The sequence below is a fragment of the Rhinolophus hipposideros genome (genome assembly GCF_964194185.1).
Source record: "Rhinolophus hipposideros genome assembly, chromosome: 9".
Lineage (NCBI taxonomy): Eukaryota > Metazoa > Chordata > Mammalia > Chiroptera > Rhinolophidae > Rhinolophus > Rhinolophus hipposideros.
The window spans coordinates 29,223,644-29,240,468 of record NC_138055.1 but is presented as its reverse complement, the minus strand read 5'-3'; positions in this window follow the sequence as shown (position 1 = coordinate 29,240,468).

Below are 16,825 nucleotides of genomic sequence, written 5' to 3'. Positions count from 1 at the left end.
TACTCAAGCATGATAGTAAAGGGATAAGTATATCAGCCATGGTCCAGGAAGGGCATAGCAACCAGGAACTCACAACTCTCAGGAATGGGGATCTATTTCACTTACCATGTTAGACACCTAGACCACCAGATGTGCTAACTAAGAGTGAGAGAATCTAGAATGAGTAATTGAAGAGAAAGACAATAAGCTTTAGCAGTGGACTTGCAACTAGCTACAGCGGCAGGGGCTGTAGTTTGTCCCACTAATTTTCATCAATATTCTGACTTGCCCCTAGGAATGAACTAGGCTTCAAATAGGAGATTATCCAAAGGAGAAATTAGAAAACTGGAAAAGAGTGAATAGTTGTTACACTAAAAATGGGAAATGTATTTCTGTAAAACAGCCACAGCATCCAGGAGTGTGTGACTGGAATCTACCTAGTATTGTAATTTTTCCCGGAAAAGAGACCCACCAAATCCTGGGGAAGTTGTCCCTGGAACATACTGTATGAAGCAAGTGGATGTCACAGTGCAAATGTGGACTTTAACTGATGCTGTGATGCTTCGTCCAGATTCCATCTTTCATCCATTCCCTCAGATGCTGGCAGTGGATGGCTTTCATCTGGCTGAGTTTCTCTCCTAAAATTATCCATAGCTGAAGAGAGCAACTTGTCCCAAATGACATCCCTTTCCAGAAACATCCCACATCCCAAAAAACTGGTCAATGCAGGAGAATCAAAATCTATCCCCTTCTCTGACACTGGTGTATTTTGGTCTTGTGATTGCTTCTTTCTTATCTTCCTTCCCTTGCCAACACAATGTTTAAAAGCCAGAATGTGTCACAGCCTAATTGCTCAGTTTATAAATATACATACACACACACACACACACACACACACAATATAGCAACCTCTTAGTGGTCTCTAAATTCATCCGATGGTTGAAATTGGTCCCAATTTTTCTGATTTAAAAATGCAACCCTTGGGCCTGCCCGGTGGCTCAGGTGGATGGAGCACTGTGCTCCTAATGCCGAGGTTGCCGGTTTGATTCCCACATGGGCCAGTGAACTACATCCTCTACAGCTAAGATTGTGAACAACAGCTCTCCCTAGAGCTGGAGGTCGGTGTGAGCTGCCATGGGCTGCCACCGGCTGCTGTGGGCTGCCACCGGCTGCTGTCTGCTGCCGTAGGCTACCGTGTGCTGCCAGGAGCAGCTGGTGGCAAGCGTGAGCAGCTGGTGAGAGCAGCCGACCTACGACCAGTTACTGACTGCCTTGTGGGGAGGAGCGCAAGGCTCACAATACCAGCATGGGCCAGGGAGCTGTGTCCTACACAACTAGACTGAGAAACAATGGCTTGAACCAGAGTGGCAAGGTGGAGGCAGAAGAAGGGGGGGCTGGGAAATGCAACCCTCAAGTAACTATCCTCAATGCAACTCTCAATGCAATTATCCAAGTAGGTCAACGTTAGAAACCATATCATAAGATTCATCTGTGAATTTCTTTTAGAGAAATGAACTGGGTGACCTGTTGGCGTTTTTTTCCACCTTTCATTTCTCTGAATTCAGGCATTGAAAACTAACCAACAAACAAGAAAGCCAGGAACATAAGTCATCTGGGGTTGTTAAAACATGAGGTTAAGCTTTGAAAATACTGTTCAAGAAATGTGCTCTTTACTCAGTTAATACAGATTTTTATGGTGTTTGTCTAGAAACACTCTGACTACTTTGGAGAGAGCAATACACAAAATTTGTCTCTACTCAATTCATCTAAGGATAATGACCACTCCTTTTGACCACAAACCTATAATAAAGTAAGAAAATGATTTGCATACATTTGGACACATGTTTTTAAACATTCTGAGAGAGAATTTTCCTCCTTACAAAGAGTCTTGGAAAGATTCCTAAAGGATGATGATTTTGTATTTTAAAAGTATTCTAAGAAAAATCATAAGTGCTGTGAATTACTCCTGGAGTGAATTAGACTTCAAACATGAGAATATACCAAGAAGATATTACAGAGCTAAGAAAGAGGAGATAAATTTTCAGTAACCTGGTAAATACGTTTCTATAGTACAGCACAGTATCCAGAAAAATGTGTTTAGAACTACAAAGTATAGTAGAAACATATATACAAAAAAAAAATTCCTCTTTTTGAAAATAAAAAGGAATTAAAAGTCAGAGCAAATAATGGAGCAAATTCTGACCAGTGTTTCCCAAACGAGTATTCTACGTAATAATGTTCCAGTCAGTATCTCAATAAAAGTTATTTTACACCCAGATAAGTTCTACTGTCTTTATATGTCTCCTCTTGGAGATTTATACATGTGTGTGTATAAATATTAAACCCTCTGTGTTGTCCATCAATACAGGAATCTGTTTGAGTCTATTTAACACAGGTGTTCACAAGATAATTTGACAATAGAACATTCTTTCCAAAGGGCATTCATCAACATCTTGCACAATATAGTTTTAGATTTTCTAGTCAAGCCCAACCTCTCAGTCTTTCTTTTTATAGCATGCCTACCATGTATTTATTTGACAAATATTTATCATATACCTACTCTATGACATACAATATGGCCACACAGTAGTAGATGGTCATTGAGTTTGCACTTAAAATGCCAGTTTTATGAAGGTGTCTACATGACATGATATCCCAGCTCATTTTGGATAACTAATTGTTAGGATAGAAACTTTTCTGATGTTGAATCAACTTAAACCTTTTGACCTTAATGGTTCTCTCTAGAACAAAACAGAATTATATATTCTACTGCCTCGTTTATCTTTTTTCCTTTTCAAACTTCCACATTTGATATGTTACTCAGAAACCTTTACACTCTCATGCATCTTTCTTTCATCTTTGTATTATTTATTTATTTATTTGTTTATTTTTGCAAACAGAAACACAAACTCTATTTGTAAAATAAACTCTTTTTTGTTTTCATGAGCATGCTGACCTGGTATATCAGCCATGGTCTGAGAAGGGCATGGTGACCAGCAGCTCAAAACTGTCAGTATTGTACAATTTTGGGTAGAGCTTACATTAAGTGTGGTTACCACAATAAAAAAAATATATTGTATGGGTTTGCTGTCTTAGAATCATGGCAAATAGAACACATGGAATTGGGTCATTTTTTTCATTGATATGAAAAGAAAATTTCAAATCATTTCTGGATTTTTCACAATGGGAATTTGTCTGTAAATTGTTGCTGAATTGATGTGTTTGTAGGAAGAAGGAAGGTACAGGGCTTCTTACTTCACTATCTTGCTTACATCACACCCCACCCCCATGCATTTTTCTGAATATATTCTAGTTTATCAGCATCTGTCCCATAGAACCTAATGTGAAGCACAACACATTGTCTGAGAGCAATTAATTGTGACTGCTTATGGCCCAAATCTTGCATCTCTGGGGGAATCTAAGCCTGCATTTGTCTCTCTCATGGTTGCTTCTCAAGGCCTAGTATAACCTTCAGGTATTTTTAACATAAACTTCAAGCAAACCACATCATCCCCCATCCAGTCATGTGAGTACATTTTATAGTCTAAATGAAAAGTACATTTTATCCCTTTTTAAATGTCATTTTGTTGAATTCTACAGTTGAGATAACTTTGTCATTATATTTATTATATTAGCTCTTTCTTGAAGATGTGACTTACCTGAAAATTTGATGAGAATGTCTTCATCTATACCTTTGGATAAAATATGTTGACCAATAGGAATTAGGAACAGATTCATCAGAAGGAAAAAGCCAAAAGGGTAGAGTGAGGGAAGGTCTGGAAGGCAGCCCTAGAAAAGAGTGCTTTGCATTAAAATTCACTTTGAAGCAACTGCATTACCTGCTGTGGCACATTCATCCCCATTAGTCTTGCTTGCTATACCAGCGATCCCAAGACACATTTAGGGAGCCGATAAGTTTATTACATGTGATATCTGCGGTCAGTAACTTGGCCCTTTTTGCTTTATTCTCATATCATTCAAAATGCCTAACTGAGTTATCAGGGGCTACATAATGATTAGCTAATATGTAATCCAGTGTAAATCCAGCTAACTGGGCCAAGAGGACAGATGGCGAAGAGAGTTCATTAAAGGTTTATAACTAATCAGATGAAGTCTCCTGGATAAAGTGCTTTTTAGAGGACTTCCCAGGCCAGGCCTTACTCACTCCTCCCCACTCCAGAGCTCTGAGTCCATGGTAGGCAAGTACTAAATGTGCTTTGGCATAGGATGACCTGACCCGAGGGCAGTCTGCGATATAACTATGACAAAGAAGGAAAATATTGCCTTAAGCATCCACACTTTTCCCTTCCAGTTTCTCTTTTTCTAGCTGCTCCCTCCCTACAACTGTTGGAAATAAGTTTGCCTTTGTCTTTCCAAGATGTCTGTATTTTAAAAGTAGAATTTGGAGAGAACTGTGTTGACACAAAAAAATTAGCCTCAAATAGTGACCTCCAAGGCAGCAAGACAAGCTCCTGAACAAGATGTTTTGGGGCATGGCTCCCGAGAACCTCTCAAATCATATTATAAAGAAGCAACGCAGTCTACCAACAAGGAAAGAGGCTCTTCTTTGCCAGCTGAACAACTAGGCAGGTTTCTCCAGCTGTGAACCAAATGTAATGGAGAAAGAGACCGAGACCAACCTGGTCCTGGATGGATTCTCTAGACAGGAGGAACCTGAAGCTTATCTGGACCCCTGAGAATTACTGGTTTCTGGAGTCCCCTGCATATTCCCAGTATCTATAAGAAGTCAACGTTAGTTTGAAGGAGAAGCATGCTAGACCTATCCTCTAGAGCGACAGCTGTGGATACAGACCTAGAATAGAGATATTCACACTCACACAAGTGTGTATGTATATGCAGGGGAGGGGGAGGGAGATAATGAGAGAAAGAGGAGAGGAAATAACCCTCCACTGACCCAGCTCAATGCAAACCCAATTCAAGATCTCACACAAGCTCTGCCTTTACTTCTGCTCTGGGAGCCCTAGATGTATAGCATTAACTTTCCGTATTTATAAATACATTTATTTTAAATGCTTTCACAAACATACATTTCCACTTGTACTAACAGCATCTATGGGTTGTAGGCAAAGCAGGTATTCATAATAGGTGTGAAAACTGAAAGTTAGCAAGGTTCAAGTCAGTAAGTTAGTAAGATAAAAGTAAAACCAACACTGGAACTCAATTTTCAATACCTGAATATTCCCTTATCCACTACAGGTAAGACGTTTGAGAGTTTTTTTGCAAAGGCAAAACTAAAGATGGACAACGTTTGCACACTGAGCAGACTTTCAACAGCATTGAAGAGAGAAGACCCAACCTTAATGCTAGAAAAGGTGTTTAGAATGAATGACTTCGCAGCCATTTTTCAGTTTTTGATAAAACTTCCTTGGGAATCATAAAGTCACGTTTGAAATCAGTCTAAAAAGCATTTTTAAGTGATAGGCTCTGCTGTCTTGAAACAAACTAGATCCCTTGAACCAAATCGAATAATTCAATTTTAGTTTGCAAGAGGAAAAAAGAAACCTGTGCTTCAAAACTATTTACAGTGTGGGTTTTTTTCTTTGTTTTTTTCCTATGCACTCAGTGACCTAGAAGATGAAAAGAAGGCTCTGAGCCAAACCAAAATATGTCCATGGTTTTCTACAAGCTGAAATGGGTTTGCAAATGCTACAGTTAGAAAGCTTCAAAGTCATAACACAGGTCTGTGCCTGCCTGGTGTGCACATACCTTACAATTTTAAACAATGACATGATTTATTTCCTTCATATTAAAAGCAAACAGATATTACTTGCAGATGCTAAATAAGATCTTGAGAGGATAAAGTGGGTATTTAGATACTCAAGCTCTAGAAGTAGCCCTATGTATACTACAAAGTTTTTCCAATATCCATATTTATAAGATTTCTAAGATTCATGAGAGACCACTCCATATACTTAGTTTATCTACCAAAAGAAGCTTTTCTGGTTCTGCTAGCCCTGGTACACATAAATCTGGGCTTTCAAAAAGAATTAACAAATGTCTTTTTTTGGCTTCAGCTACCAAATCAAATGCAAAATAAGTCAAAAGAGGCCGGTGGATGCACTAAAATGAAGGTTTCTGGATGTTGCCCAATTGGGTTGGCTACACCCCACTTTGTTTCCACAATTCATCATTAATTAATGTTTTTCTGGGCATATGACTTTGGGAATGGTGGGTTAGAAAGCTTACTCTTCCTGAAGAGGGCATGAAATGTAACTCACCTTCACCTCATATATACCTCTCTAAGCATATCTGGCGCTAATTTTCAATATCCCTCTCCGTGTCTTCTTGTGTTCCAGTAACTAGAACCAAGTCAGCTAAAATTAGAAGAGCAGCCCCCTCCTTTGTTTCACCTCTCCTCCTGCCATAATCTCACGTGACACACCCCTCCTCGTTAGAAAGCTCAGAATGGCTGTCTTTATCCTGGATCATTTTATGGCTCTATTTTATAGCCCAAAGATGGGCTCTGGAGATCAAGGCAGTATTGCTAGAGGAGAATGAACATGAAAAGGAAAAGTATTTAAAACCAAGCTAATATGACCAATGGTTGAAGAAATGAGCATTATTTGGCTTGGAGCAGGGATGTATGTATAACATCTAAGTACAAACATGCAAAGATATAACAGGAAGGGAAGAAAAAACATTTATATGTTATCCTGAGGGTAGTATAATACTATGAACAAAGGGTAAAAAACACAGGGAGAACATTTTGTTTCAATGAATGCAAAATCTAAGAGACAAGTTCAATTTGAAAAGGGCTGCGAAGTAAGCCGTTTTCTCATCATGGGATATATTGAAGCATGGGGATAACACCACTTGATGGGGACAAAGGTGATCCCGGGAATAGATTGTCAGATAGACCAGATGAAACTTCAAACCTTAATATTCTATGATTTTTGTTTTTTAGTTTTTACAACAGTATTAACTATATTCTCCATACTGTATTTCACATCCCTGTGACTATTCTGTAACTACTAATTTGAACTTCCTAATGCCATTCACCTTTCTCACCCATCCCCTCAACCCCCTTCCCATCAAGCAACCATCTCTGTGTCTATGAGTCTATGTTTTCTTTGTTAATTTATTCTGTTCTTTAGATTCCACATATAAGTGAGATCATATGGTATTCTTCTTACTCAGTATGACTCATTTCACTTAGCATAATACCCTCTAGATCTAGCCATGTTGTTGCAAATGGTAAGGTTTCATTTTTTATGGCAGAGTAATACTCCATTATGTAAATGTACCTCAATTTCTTTATCCAATCATCTATTGATGGGCATTTCGGTTGTTTCCATATCTTAGCTATTGTGAATAGCACTGCAGTGAAGATACAGGTGCATGTACTTTTTCGAATTAGTGTTTTGGATTTCTTTTGATAAATACCCAGGAGTGGAATTGTCAGGTCATAAAGTAGTTCTATTTTTAATTTTTTGAGGAACCTCCATAATGTTTTTCATAGTGGCTGCACCAACCTGCAATCCCACCAACAGTGCACATGGGTTCCCTTTTCTCCACATCCTCACCAGCAGTTGTTTCTTGATTTATTGATGATATCCATTCTGACCAGAGTGAGGTGGTATCTCATTGTGGTTTTTATTTTCATTTCTCTAATGATTAGTGGCGTTGAGCATCTTTTCATATATCTGTTGGCCATCTGTATGTCTCTTTGGAGAAATGTCTATCCAGGTCCTCTGCCCATTTTTTAATTGGATTGTTTGGGGTTTTTTTTGGTGTTGAGTTGTAAATTTTTTTTAATAAATTTTGGAAATTCACCCCTTATCAGATATATTATTGGCAAATATCGTCTCCCATTCAGTGGGATTTCTTTTTAGTTTTGTTAATGTTTTCCTTTGCTGTGAAAAAAAACTTTTTAGTTTGATATAGTCTCATTTGTTACTTTGTCTTTTGTATCCCTTGCCCGAGGAGATATATGAGCAAAAATATTACTAAGGGTAATGTCTGAGAGTTTATTCCTGTATTTTCTTGTAGGAGTTTTATGTTTTCGGGTCTTACATTTAAGTCTTTAGTCCATTTTGAGTTTAATCTTGAATATGGAGTAAGAAGGTGGTCCAGTTTCATTTTTTTGCGTGTGTCTGTTCAGTTTTCCCAGCACCACTGATTGAATAGACAGTCTTTATCCCAATGTAAATTCTTGCTTCCTTTGTCATAGATTAATTGCCCATATAAGCATAGGTTTATTTCTGGGCTTTCTATTCTGTTCCATTGATCTATGTGTCTGTTTTTATGCCAATAGAATGCTGTTTTGATTACTGTAGCCTTGTAATATAATTTGATATACTCAGGTAGTGTAACCCCTAGATTTGTTCTTTCTTAGGATCGCCATGGTTATTCGAGGTCATTCATAGTTCCATATATATTTTAGTATTATTTGTTCTAGTTCTGTGAAAAATACCATTGTCATTTTCATAGGGATTGCATGGAATATATATATATATATATATATATATATATATATATATATATATATATATATATATATATATTGCTTTGCGTAGTATGGACATTTTAACTATATTAATTCTTATCCATGAGCATGGAATATGTTTCCATTTATTTGTATCTTTTTTAATTTCTCTCTTCAATGTCTTATAATTTTCTGAGTACAGGTGTTTTATTACTTTGGTGCAAAACTAATTGTGGTTTAAAAGGTTAAAAATAATTGCAAACACTGCAATTACTTCTGCACCAACCTAATACTTCCTTGGTTAAATTTATTCCTAAGAATTTTATTTTTTGATTCAATTGTAAATGGGATTGTTTTCTTAAGTTCTCTTGCTGGTAGTTCAATATTGGTGTATAAAAATGCAATTGATTTTTGAATACTAATTTTGTGTCCTGCTACTTTAGTAAATTCATTTATCAGTTATAATAGTTTATTGGTGGAGTCTTTTGAGTTTTCTATATATAGCATCATGTCATCTGCAAATAATGAGTTTTACTTCTTCCTTTCCAATTTGGATGCCTTTTATTCCTTTTTCTTCTCTGATTGCTGTACCTAGGACTTGCAGTACTATGTTAAATAAAAGTGGTGAATGTGGGCATCCTTGTTCCTCATCTTAAGGAGAATGGTTTTAGTTCTTCCTCACTGAGTATGATGTTAGCTGTGGGTTTGCCATATATGGCCTTTATTATGTTGACTTGTTCCACTTTGCTGAGTTTTTACCATAAATGGATGCTGGATTTTGTCAAGTGCTTTTTCTGCATCTATTGATACAACCAAATGATTTTTATTTTTCATTGTGTTTATGTGGTGTATCACATTAATTGATTTGCAGATATTGAACCAACCTTACATACCAGGAATGAATCCCAATTGATCATGTCTATGATCTTTTTTATGTATTGTTGAATTTGGTTTGCTAATATTTTGTTGAGGATTACTGCAACTGTGTTCATTAGGGATATCAACCTATAGTTTTCTTTTCCTTTCTTTTGTAATGTCTTTGTCTGGTTTTGGAATCAGGGTAATGGAGGCCTTGTAAAATGAGCTTGGAAGCCCTCCCTCTTGGATTTTTTTTTTAATAGTTTGAGGAGAATAGGAATTAATTCTTTTTTGAATGTTTGGTAAACATCACCTATGAAGATATCTGGTCCAGGACTTTTGTTTGTTGGGAGCTTGTTGATTACTGATTCTATTTCATTGTAACCAATCTGTTCAGATTTTCTGTTTCTACTTGATTCAGCCTTGGAAGATTGTATGCTTCTAGGAATTTACCCATTTCATCCAGATTGTCCAATCTGTTGATTTACAGTTGCTCATTGTATTTTCTTAAATTTTTTTGTATTTCTTTGGCATTGGTGGTCACTTCTCTTTCATTCTGATTTTATTTATTTGGGTCCTCTCTCTTTTTCTCTTGAAGAGTCTGGTTAAAAGTTTGTCATTTTTTTTATCTTTTCAAAAAAAAGGTTTCACTGACCTTTTGTATATTTTGGTTTCTGGGGGTTTTTTTGTGTGTTTTTTTTTTAGCATTATTGCATTTATTTCCACTCTGATCTTTATTATTTCCTTCCTTGTACTCACTTTGGGCTTTGTTTGCTGTTCTTTTTCCAGTTCCCTTAGGTGTAAAGTTAAACTGTTTATTTGACATTTTTCTTGTTTCTTTTCAATTTCCCTCTTAGGACTTTCACTGTGTCCCATAGATTTTGAGTCATTGTGTTTTCATTTTTGTTTGTCTAAGGTATCTTTTGATTTCTTCCTTGATTTCATTGTTGAATCATTCATTATTTAGTAGCATGTTATTTAGCCTCCATGTGTTTTTGTGTCTTTCTGTTTGTTTTGTGTGTGTTTTTGTAATTGATTTCTAGTTTAATACTATTGTGGTCAGAGAAGAAACCCGATATGATTTCAATCTTCTTAAATTTATTGAGACTTGTTTTGTAGCCTAACATCTGGTCTATCTTGGAAAATGTTCCATGTGCACTTGAAAATAATGTATATTCTGCTGCTTTGGGAGGAAATGCTCCAAAAATATCAATTAAATCCACCTGGTCTAGTGTGTCATTTAAGGCCAATGTTTCATGTTCATTTTCTGTCTGGGCGATCTGTCCATTGATGTCAGTGGGGTGTTAAAGACCCCCACTATAATTGTGTTACTTTTGACTTATGCCTTTTTGTTGGTCAATATTTGCTTTATATATTAAGTGCTCCTATGTTGGATACATAAATGTTTACTAGAGTGATGTCCTCTTGTTGGATTGATCCCTTTATTGTTATGTAATACCCTTCTTTGTCTCTTATTATAGTCTTTGTTAAAAATCTATTTTGTCTGATATAAGTAGTGCTTTTTTCACATTTCCAGTTGTGTGAAATATATTTTCCATCCTTTACTTTCAGTCTATGTGTGTTTTTCTATCTGAGGTGGTTCTCCTATAGATAGCACATGCATGGGTCTTGTTTTGTTATCCATTCTGCTACCCTATGTCTTTTGATTGGAGCATTTAATCCATTTACAATTAAAGTGATTACTGATAGGTATAGTTATTGCCATTTTATTATTCATATTTTTCATCTTCACTTTTTTCTCTCCTTTCTTCTGCTTAAAGGAGTCCTATCAACATTTCTTATAATATTGGCTTGGTGGTAATGTATTCCTTTAAGCTTCTTCTTGTCTGGGAAGCTCTTTATCTCTCCTTCAATTTTAAATGATAGCCTTGCTGGATAGAGTAGTCTCAATTGTAGACCCTTGTTTTTCATTACTTTGAATATTTCCTGCCACTCACCCTCTGACCTGCAAAGTTGATGTTGAGAAATCAGCTAACAGTCTTATGGGAGCTCCCTTATAAGTAATTGGTTGTCTTTCTCTTGCTGCTTTTAGGATTCTCTCTTTGTCTTCAACCTTTGCCATTCTACTTGTAATGTGTTTTAGTGTGGGACTGTTTGGGTTCATCTTGTTTGGGACTCTTTTCACTTCCTGGGCTTGTATGTCTATTTCCTTCACTAAGTTAGTTAAGTTTTCAGTCATTATTTCTTCAAATAAGTACTAGATCCCTTTCTCCCTCTCTTATCCTTTTGGTACTCCTATGATATAAATGTTGTTATGCTTGATGTTGTCCCAGAGGTCCATTAAACTATCTTTGTTTTTTGTTTGTTTTTAATTCTTTTTTTCTTTCTGTTGTTCCGATTGGGGGTTTTCTGCTACCTAGCCTTCTAAACCTCTGATTTGATTCTCTGCTTCATCTAATCTGCTACTGATTCCTTTTAGTGTGTTCTTCATTTCAATTATTGTACTCTTTATTTCTGACAGGATCTTTTTTATGGTTTCTATGTCCTTCTTTATGCTTACTACCCCTTTGTTGAAATTCTCACTACGTTTCTTAAGCATTCTTATAACCACTGTTTTAATCTATCTCTGGTAGGTTGGCTGCCTCCATTTCGCTGGGCGGGGCAGGATCCTAGGGAGTCACAAGGCATGGCCAGTGGTTTTTATAAAGTTAATGAAGGTCCAGTTCTTGCACCAGTGCCTGGCCTGTGACCACTTTGCAAAATGCCCTGAGAACACACAGATAGCCACCACTTGCCTCGGATTTGCAGATACCTGAGACAGCCTAAGAGAGGCTGCAGAACAAGTTGTGGCCCACTGTCCACCACCAAATGTTCCGTCCACTGCCATAAAAGGCTTCTGAAGTGTGTGGGGCAGGGCTGGCTGCTCAGACAGTGCCCCAGGCAATGCGGCTGTAGGTGGGTGGGGCAGGGTTCCAGGGAGCTGTGGGGTGTGGGCAGTGGTTTTTACAAAGTTAATGCAATTTTCTGTTCTCACACCAGTCTGGGCCTGTGACCACTGTGCAAAAATGCCCTGAGAACACGGCAGCCAGCCACCACTCACCTGAGGCCTGCAGGTCCCTGAGAGCACCCAAGAGAGTCTGTGCCACAAGTGGTGGCTCACTGTCCACAACCAAAAGTTCCTCGGGCCATCATGAGCAGTCCACTGCTATAAAAGGCTTCTGCAGTTTGTGGGGTGGGGCTGGCCACTCAGTAGCTGAGAGTGCCCCAGGCAATATAGTACTAGCTGTGCAGGGCGGGGACCCAGAGCGTCATCAAGGTGGTGCACATGCGCAGATTTTACCAGACCAGTGCAGTCTCAAGTTTGGCCCTTTAGGAGAGGGTTCAACATAGAAAATATGGCACTCTCCTGTAGGCTACCCATGAGGCAGGCTCCACAGAGGGAAAATGGCTATTCTAGCCCTCACTTCGAAGCCACACAACTCAGGCTTCCCCCGTATGTCTCTAACACTTCTCAAGTTGCCGCCCCTTCACCAGAGACCAGGTGAGTGCAAGTGAGTCTGTGTGTGGGCCCTTTAAGAGAGTGTCTGGGTTTCCAGACACCTTCCATTTCACCGGGATGGGCAGACAGAGTCCTCACTGATTCTCACTTGCAGATGTGGGAACTCCTATTCCTGGCACAGGACCCCTGGGCTGGGGAGCCCAGTATGGGGCTGGGACCCCTTCGTCTTCCAGGGGCACCTCTGCCACCAAGGTGTCCCTCCTGGTGTTCAACCATTATCTGTGCATTTGGGATCAGCCCATTTTGCATCTCTGCCCCTCCTACCAGTCTTGATATGGTCTCTTCTTTATATCCTTAGCTATTCAGGTTCTTTTCAGATAGTCTTCAGATTGTTCTATAATTTATTTGTAATTTTGGTGTGATCTAATATGGTAGGCATAGCGTTTACATAATACACCATCTGGGACCCTCTCCCCCAATATTCTATGATTTTTATCTATGCTCAAAGGGGAGAGATACATTAAGCCAATACTTATATTCACAAAACCAGCTGTTAACCCCATTTCATTCAGAAGAGGGAGATGATTATACAGTATAAAATGCGAAAAAACAAGCTGAAGGAAATGAGATATTCCAGGACGAATAGAATGAGCATGTAATGACAGGTAAATAATGATATGATTATAATTGAGCTGTTAGATTGGTGAATGGTCACGGAAATGAAATTAAGTAACTATTTGGCATTTTAGGCCCAATTCTTGACTCTTTGTTAATGTGTACAAATTATGCATATAATTTAGATGAGAATATTTGGAGCTTGGATTTTGTTTTTTGAATATCTGATATAATTCTTTAGGTCTTGTAACCATAGCCCTGGGTCAAATGAAGGTAATAACTAAGAGTTTGACAAGGAAGGAAAGAATTTCTGTTATTCTTTAAGTAGGTCATGTCTCATAACCTCAAATGTAATTAAACTAATATAAACATGTATTACACATTTTATTATGCGATGGTCTATGTGATGTAGTAGAAATGATTTGGGGGTTAAAAACAGTAGACAATAAATGTGGATTTTATACTAGTCCTAACACATACTAGTTTTGTCTAAACAATAATGAATGCCAACTATAATTTTATATATATAATGTGATGGCTCAGTGCGAGGTCGGAGGGATAGTGGATGGGGGTAGGGGGTCCACAGTGTAAGGGATATAAATGATGAACGTCTAAGTATTACCTTATCTTGTACACCTGAAACTAATAAAAAAAAAGTTATTTAGCCTATTTAACCCACAGTTTCCTACTTAGAAAATAAGGTTAATAATATCTGTTCTACCAACCTTAAGGGTTATTATGGGGATTAAGTTGGATGATGAGAATTTTTGAACTGCTAAGTGCATATTTAGTACATGAGGGGGGAAAACATACATAAAAAGAATTCTTGACCCAGGTTAGATATTTTTATCTACACTATTACATACTGCTAGATATAGAACTTGTAAAAATATACACTAGTAAACACCACTTTTTAGCAACTCCTAAGTCACTTTTCAAAATTTTTCTAACATTAATCTTTAAAATAGGAGTTTCTTATATGTTATATACATCAATGTGAAAATATACTGATTTATGTATCTGTTTTTCTAATAATTCAATACTTCTAACCTAAATCTGAGAATGGAAGACTCTTCATCATACAAAGAACCAACTCAAGGGAAAATCCTAAAATAGGTTTGTTTTTCTCCAGTGTCTTTCATTTCCCTTTGTTTGTCCTTCCTTCTACCACCACCGTTTCCCTCTAGGTAAAAGGTGACCCTGTGTCAGACTCTGCAACCCATACCCCAACCCAGAATCTCTCCTGAGGAAAAAATCTGCAGTCAAGTCATGATAGCCTGATACACAAAAGTCAATGCATAAACCTTTCCATAGACAAGTGCCTTTTCAGACATCTCCCCAGCTATAGCCTATAAGCCCCTATTTAGTTCAAGGAAAATCAGGCACAAGCAAGCAAGTAGAAAAGGCCATGTGCTTAGTTGTCCACTTCTTATGCCCTAGCTGACTCCAGAACCTCGCAATTCAAATCGAGAGAATCATACCAATCTGTTCTGCTAGGCCAATAAGAAAACAACGCTAACTCTGAACTTTTGATGTGACTGTTTTCCTGGTCATTAATCACAAAATGTCAATGTTTATGTAACTGTAGTCAAAATCCAGCTTGACCGAAACTTTCCTTCTCAATATTACAGTACAGTTCTGTTTTTGTACACAATTTACATGAATGTAGAACTGTGTGGTTATATTAAGCTGGCTGGAAAATTATGTTTTCCTTGAAGGCAGTTAGGGTTTTACCTAAGATCTTCCAGCCTGAAACAACATCTAAAGGCACATTTTTTTGTTTTAATTAAGGGGAAAAAAATACTATTAATTAAGTACTGAAAATGTATTCCAGGTCCAGAATATCTATGTTACATCTCAGTTAAAATATTCTTATGACTCTTACATTTGAATAATAACATGATGTCTATCAATTAATACTTTTACAATCAAATGTTAAATATACATTTAAATTACAAAATATCTATTTGGAAAATGTACATATATTTTTTTCTATAAAAATTATAATCTTTACAACACTCATAATTGCTTTAAAAAAGGAAAAGTGAACAATAGTAAAATGTTGAGCAGTTGCAACTTAAAGGAATTATATAATTTAACATTTAAAAGAACACTAAAGGCCCCTCATTGGTCCTTAAATCTCTTTATCCTCCACCCCAATGTCTTTGCTAAGCAGTCAACTAACAGACTACAACTGAAAGCACAGATATATGAAAAGTGAGGTCATTTGTCTGGAAACTCTCATGCATAGATGATTTTGACTTGTTTGATCTGATGACTAGCCTATGGTGCTAAGAACAACAAAGATATAAATTTGGGTCTAACCAACTTCCTTCTACACAATAATAATCATAGTAATAAAAGCTATAGTTAGTAACTGCCATTCATTGAGCACTGTCTTAAACCCTACAAACTTAGTTTATTCAGTACTAATAATGACAATTTGAGGTTGACAGTATTAACTGCATTTTCCAAATGTGTAATCTGAGACCCAGAGAAGATAAGTAATATGCCTACTGTCATTAGACTAAAAAAAGTTAGGAGCGAAGCCCCCATCCACCTGTCTCTTAAACACTGTGTCCTTTGATCATGCAAGGACTTGAAAGAGATAATGCCATTGAGAACTTAAACATCAAGACTGGAAAGCTGGCCAAGAGATGTTAAAACTGTGTCTAGAATTCATCTAGATAGGATCAGAGAATCAAAAACTCTACACATCAGGGTTTGTGAATTTGACAAACACTGTCAAGTTCAGAGACGTATGCTGAGTCAGAAAGGAGCCACTAGGTACTATAGTTTCATATGGACAAGAATCAAACATAGAAAAATCTTCTAGATAAGAAAAAAACATGTTTGTACCACCACTTCAGGAAAGTAGATTCAGAGTACAAGGGGTCATAAACACAAGTCAGGAGAGTGAGGACAAAAGGACAACATACCACTCCAAACCCTTCACCCCAACAAAGGAACTGGAGAACAAGAGGAGACAGCAATAGGAAGGAAGTTCCTTTAGTTACTTTTAAGCCTCAGTTCATCAGTAAACTGGGAATAATCATAATACTATTATCTAAAAGGATGGTTGAGGGGAATTAAGTGAGATTAAATATGTACAGTACTTAGTACAATATCTGGTATATAGAAAATATCTAATAAATGTTGGTGGTAGTTTTGTTGGTTTAGAGCAGGGGTGTCTAAACTATGGCCTGCGAGCCAACTGCGGCCTGTGATCCATTTTTTATTGGCCAGCAGCAAATTCCAAAAGCATATTTAGTTTACTTAAATAAACCAGGTGAGGCAATATGTACTTCACCTCGAGTGAGTGGCCCAGCTGTTTGTGTATTTTACCGAATATGGCCCTTGGTGAAAAACGTTGAAAAAAGTTTGGACACCCCTGGTTTAGAGGGTCACCTTCAGCTTTCCAACATAGTGCAGTTTAGTGCAAATACTCACTGACAGGGAGTCAGAGA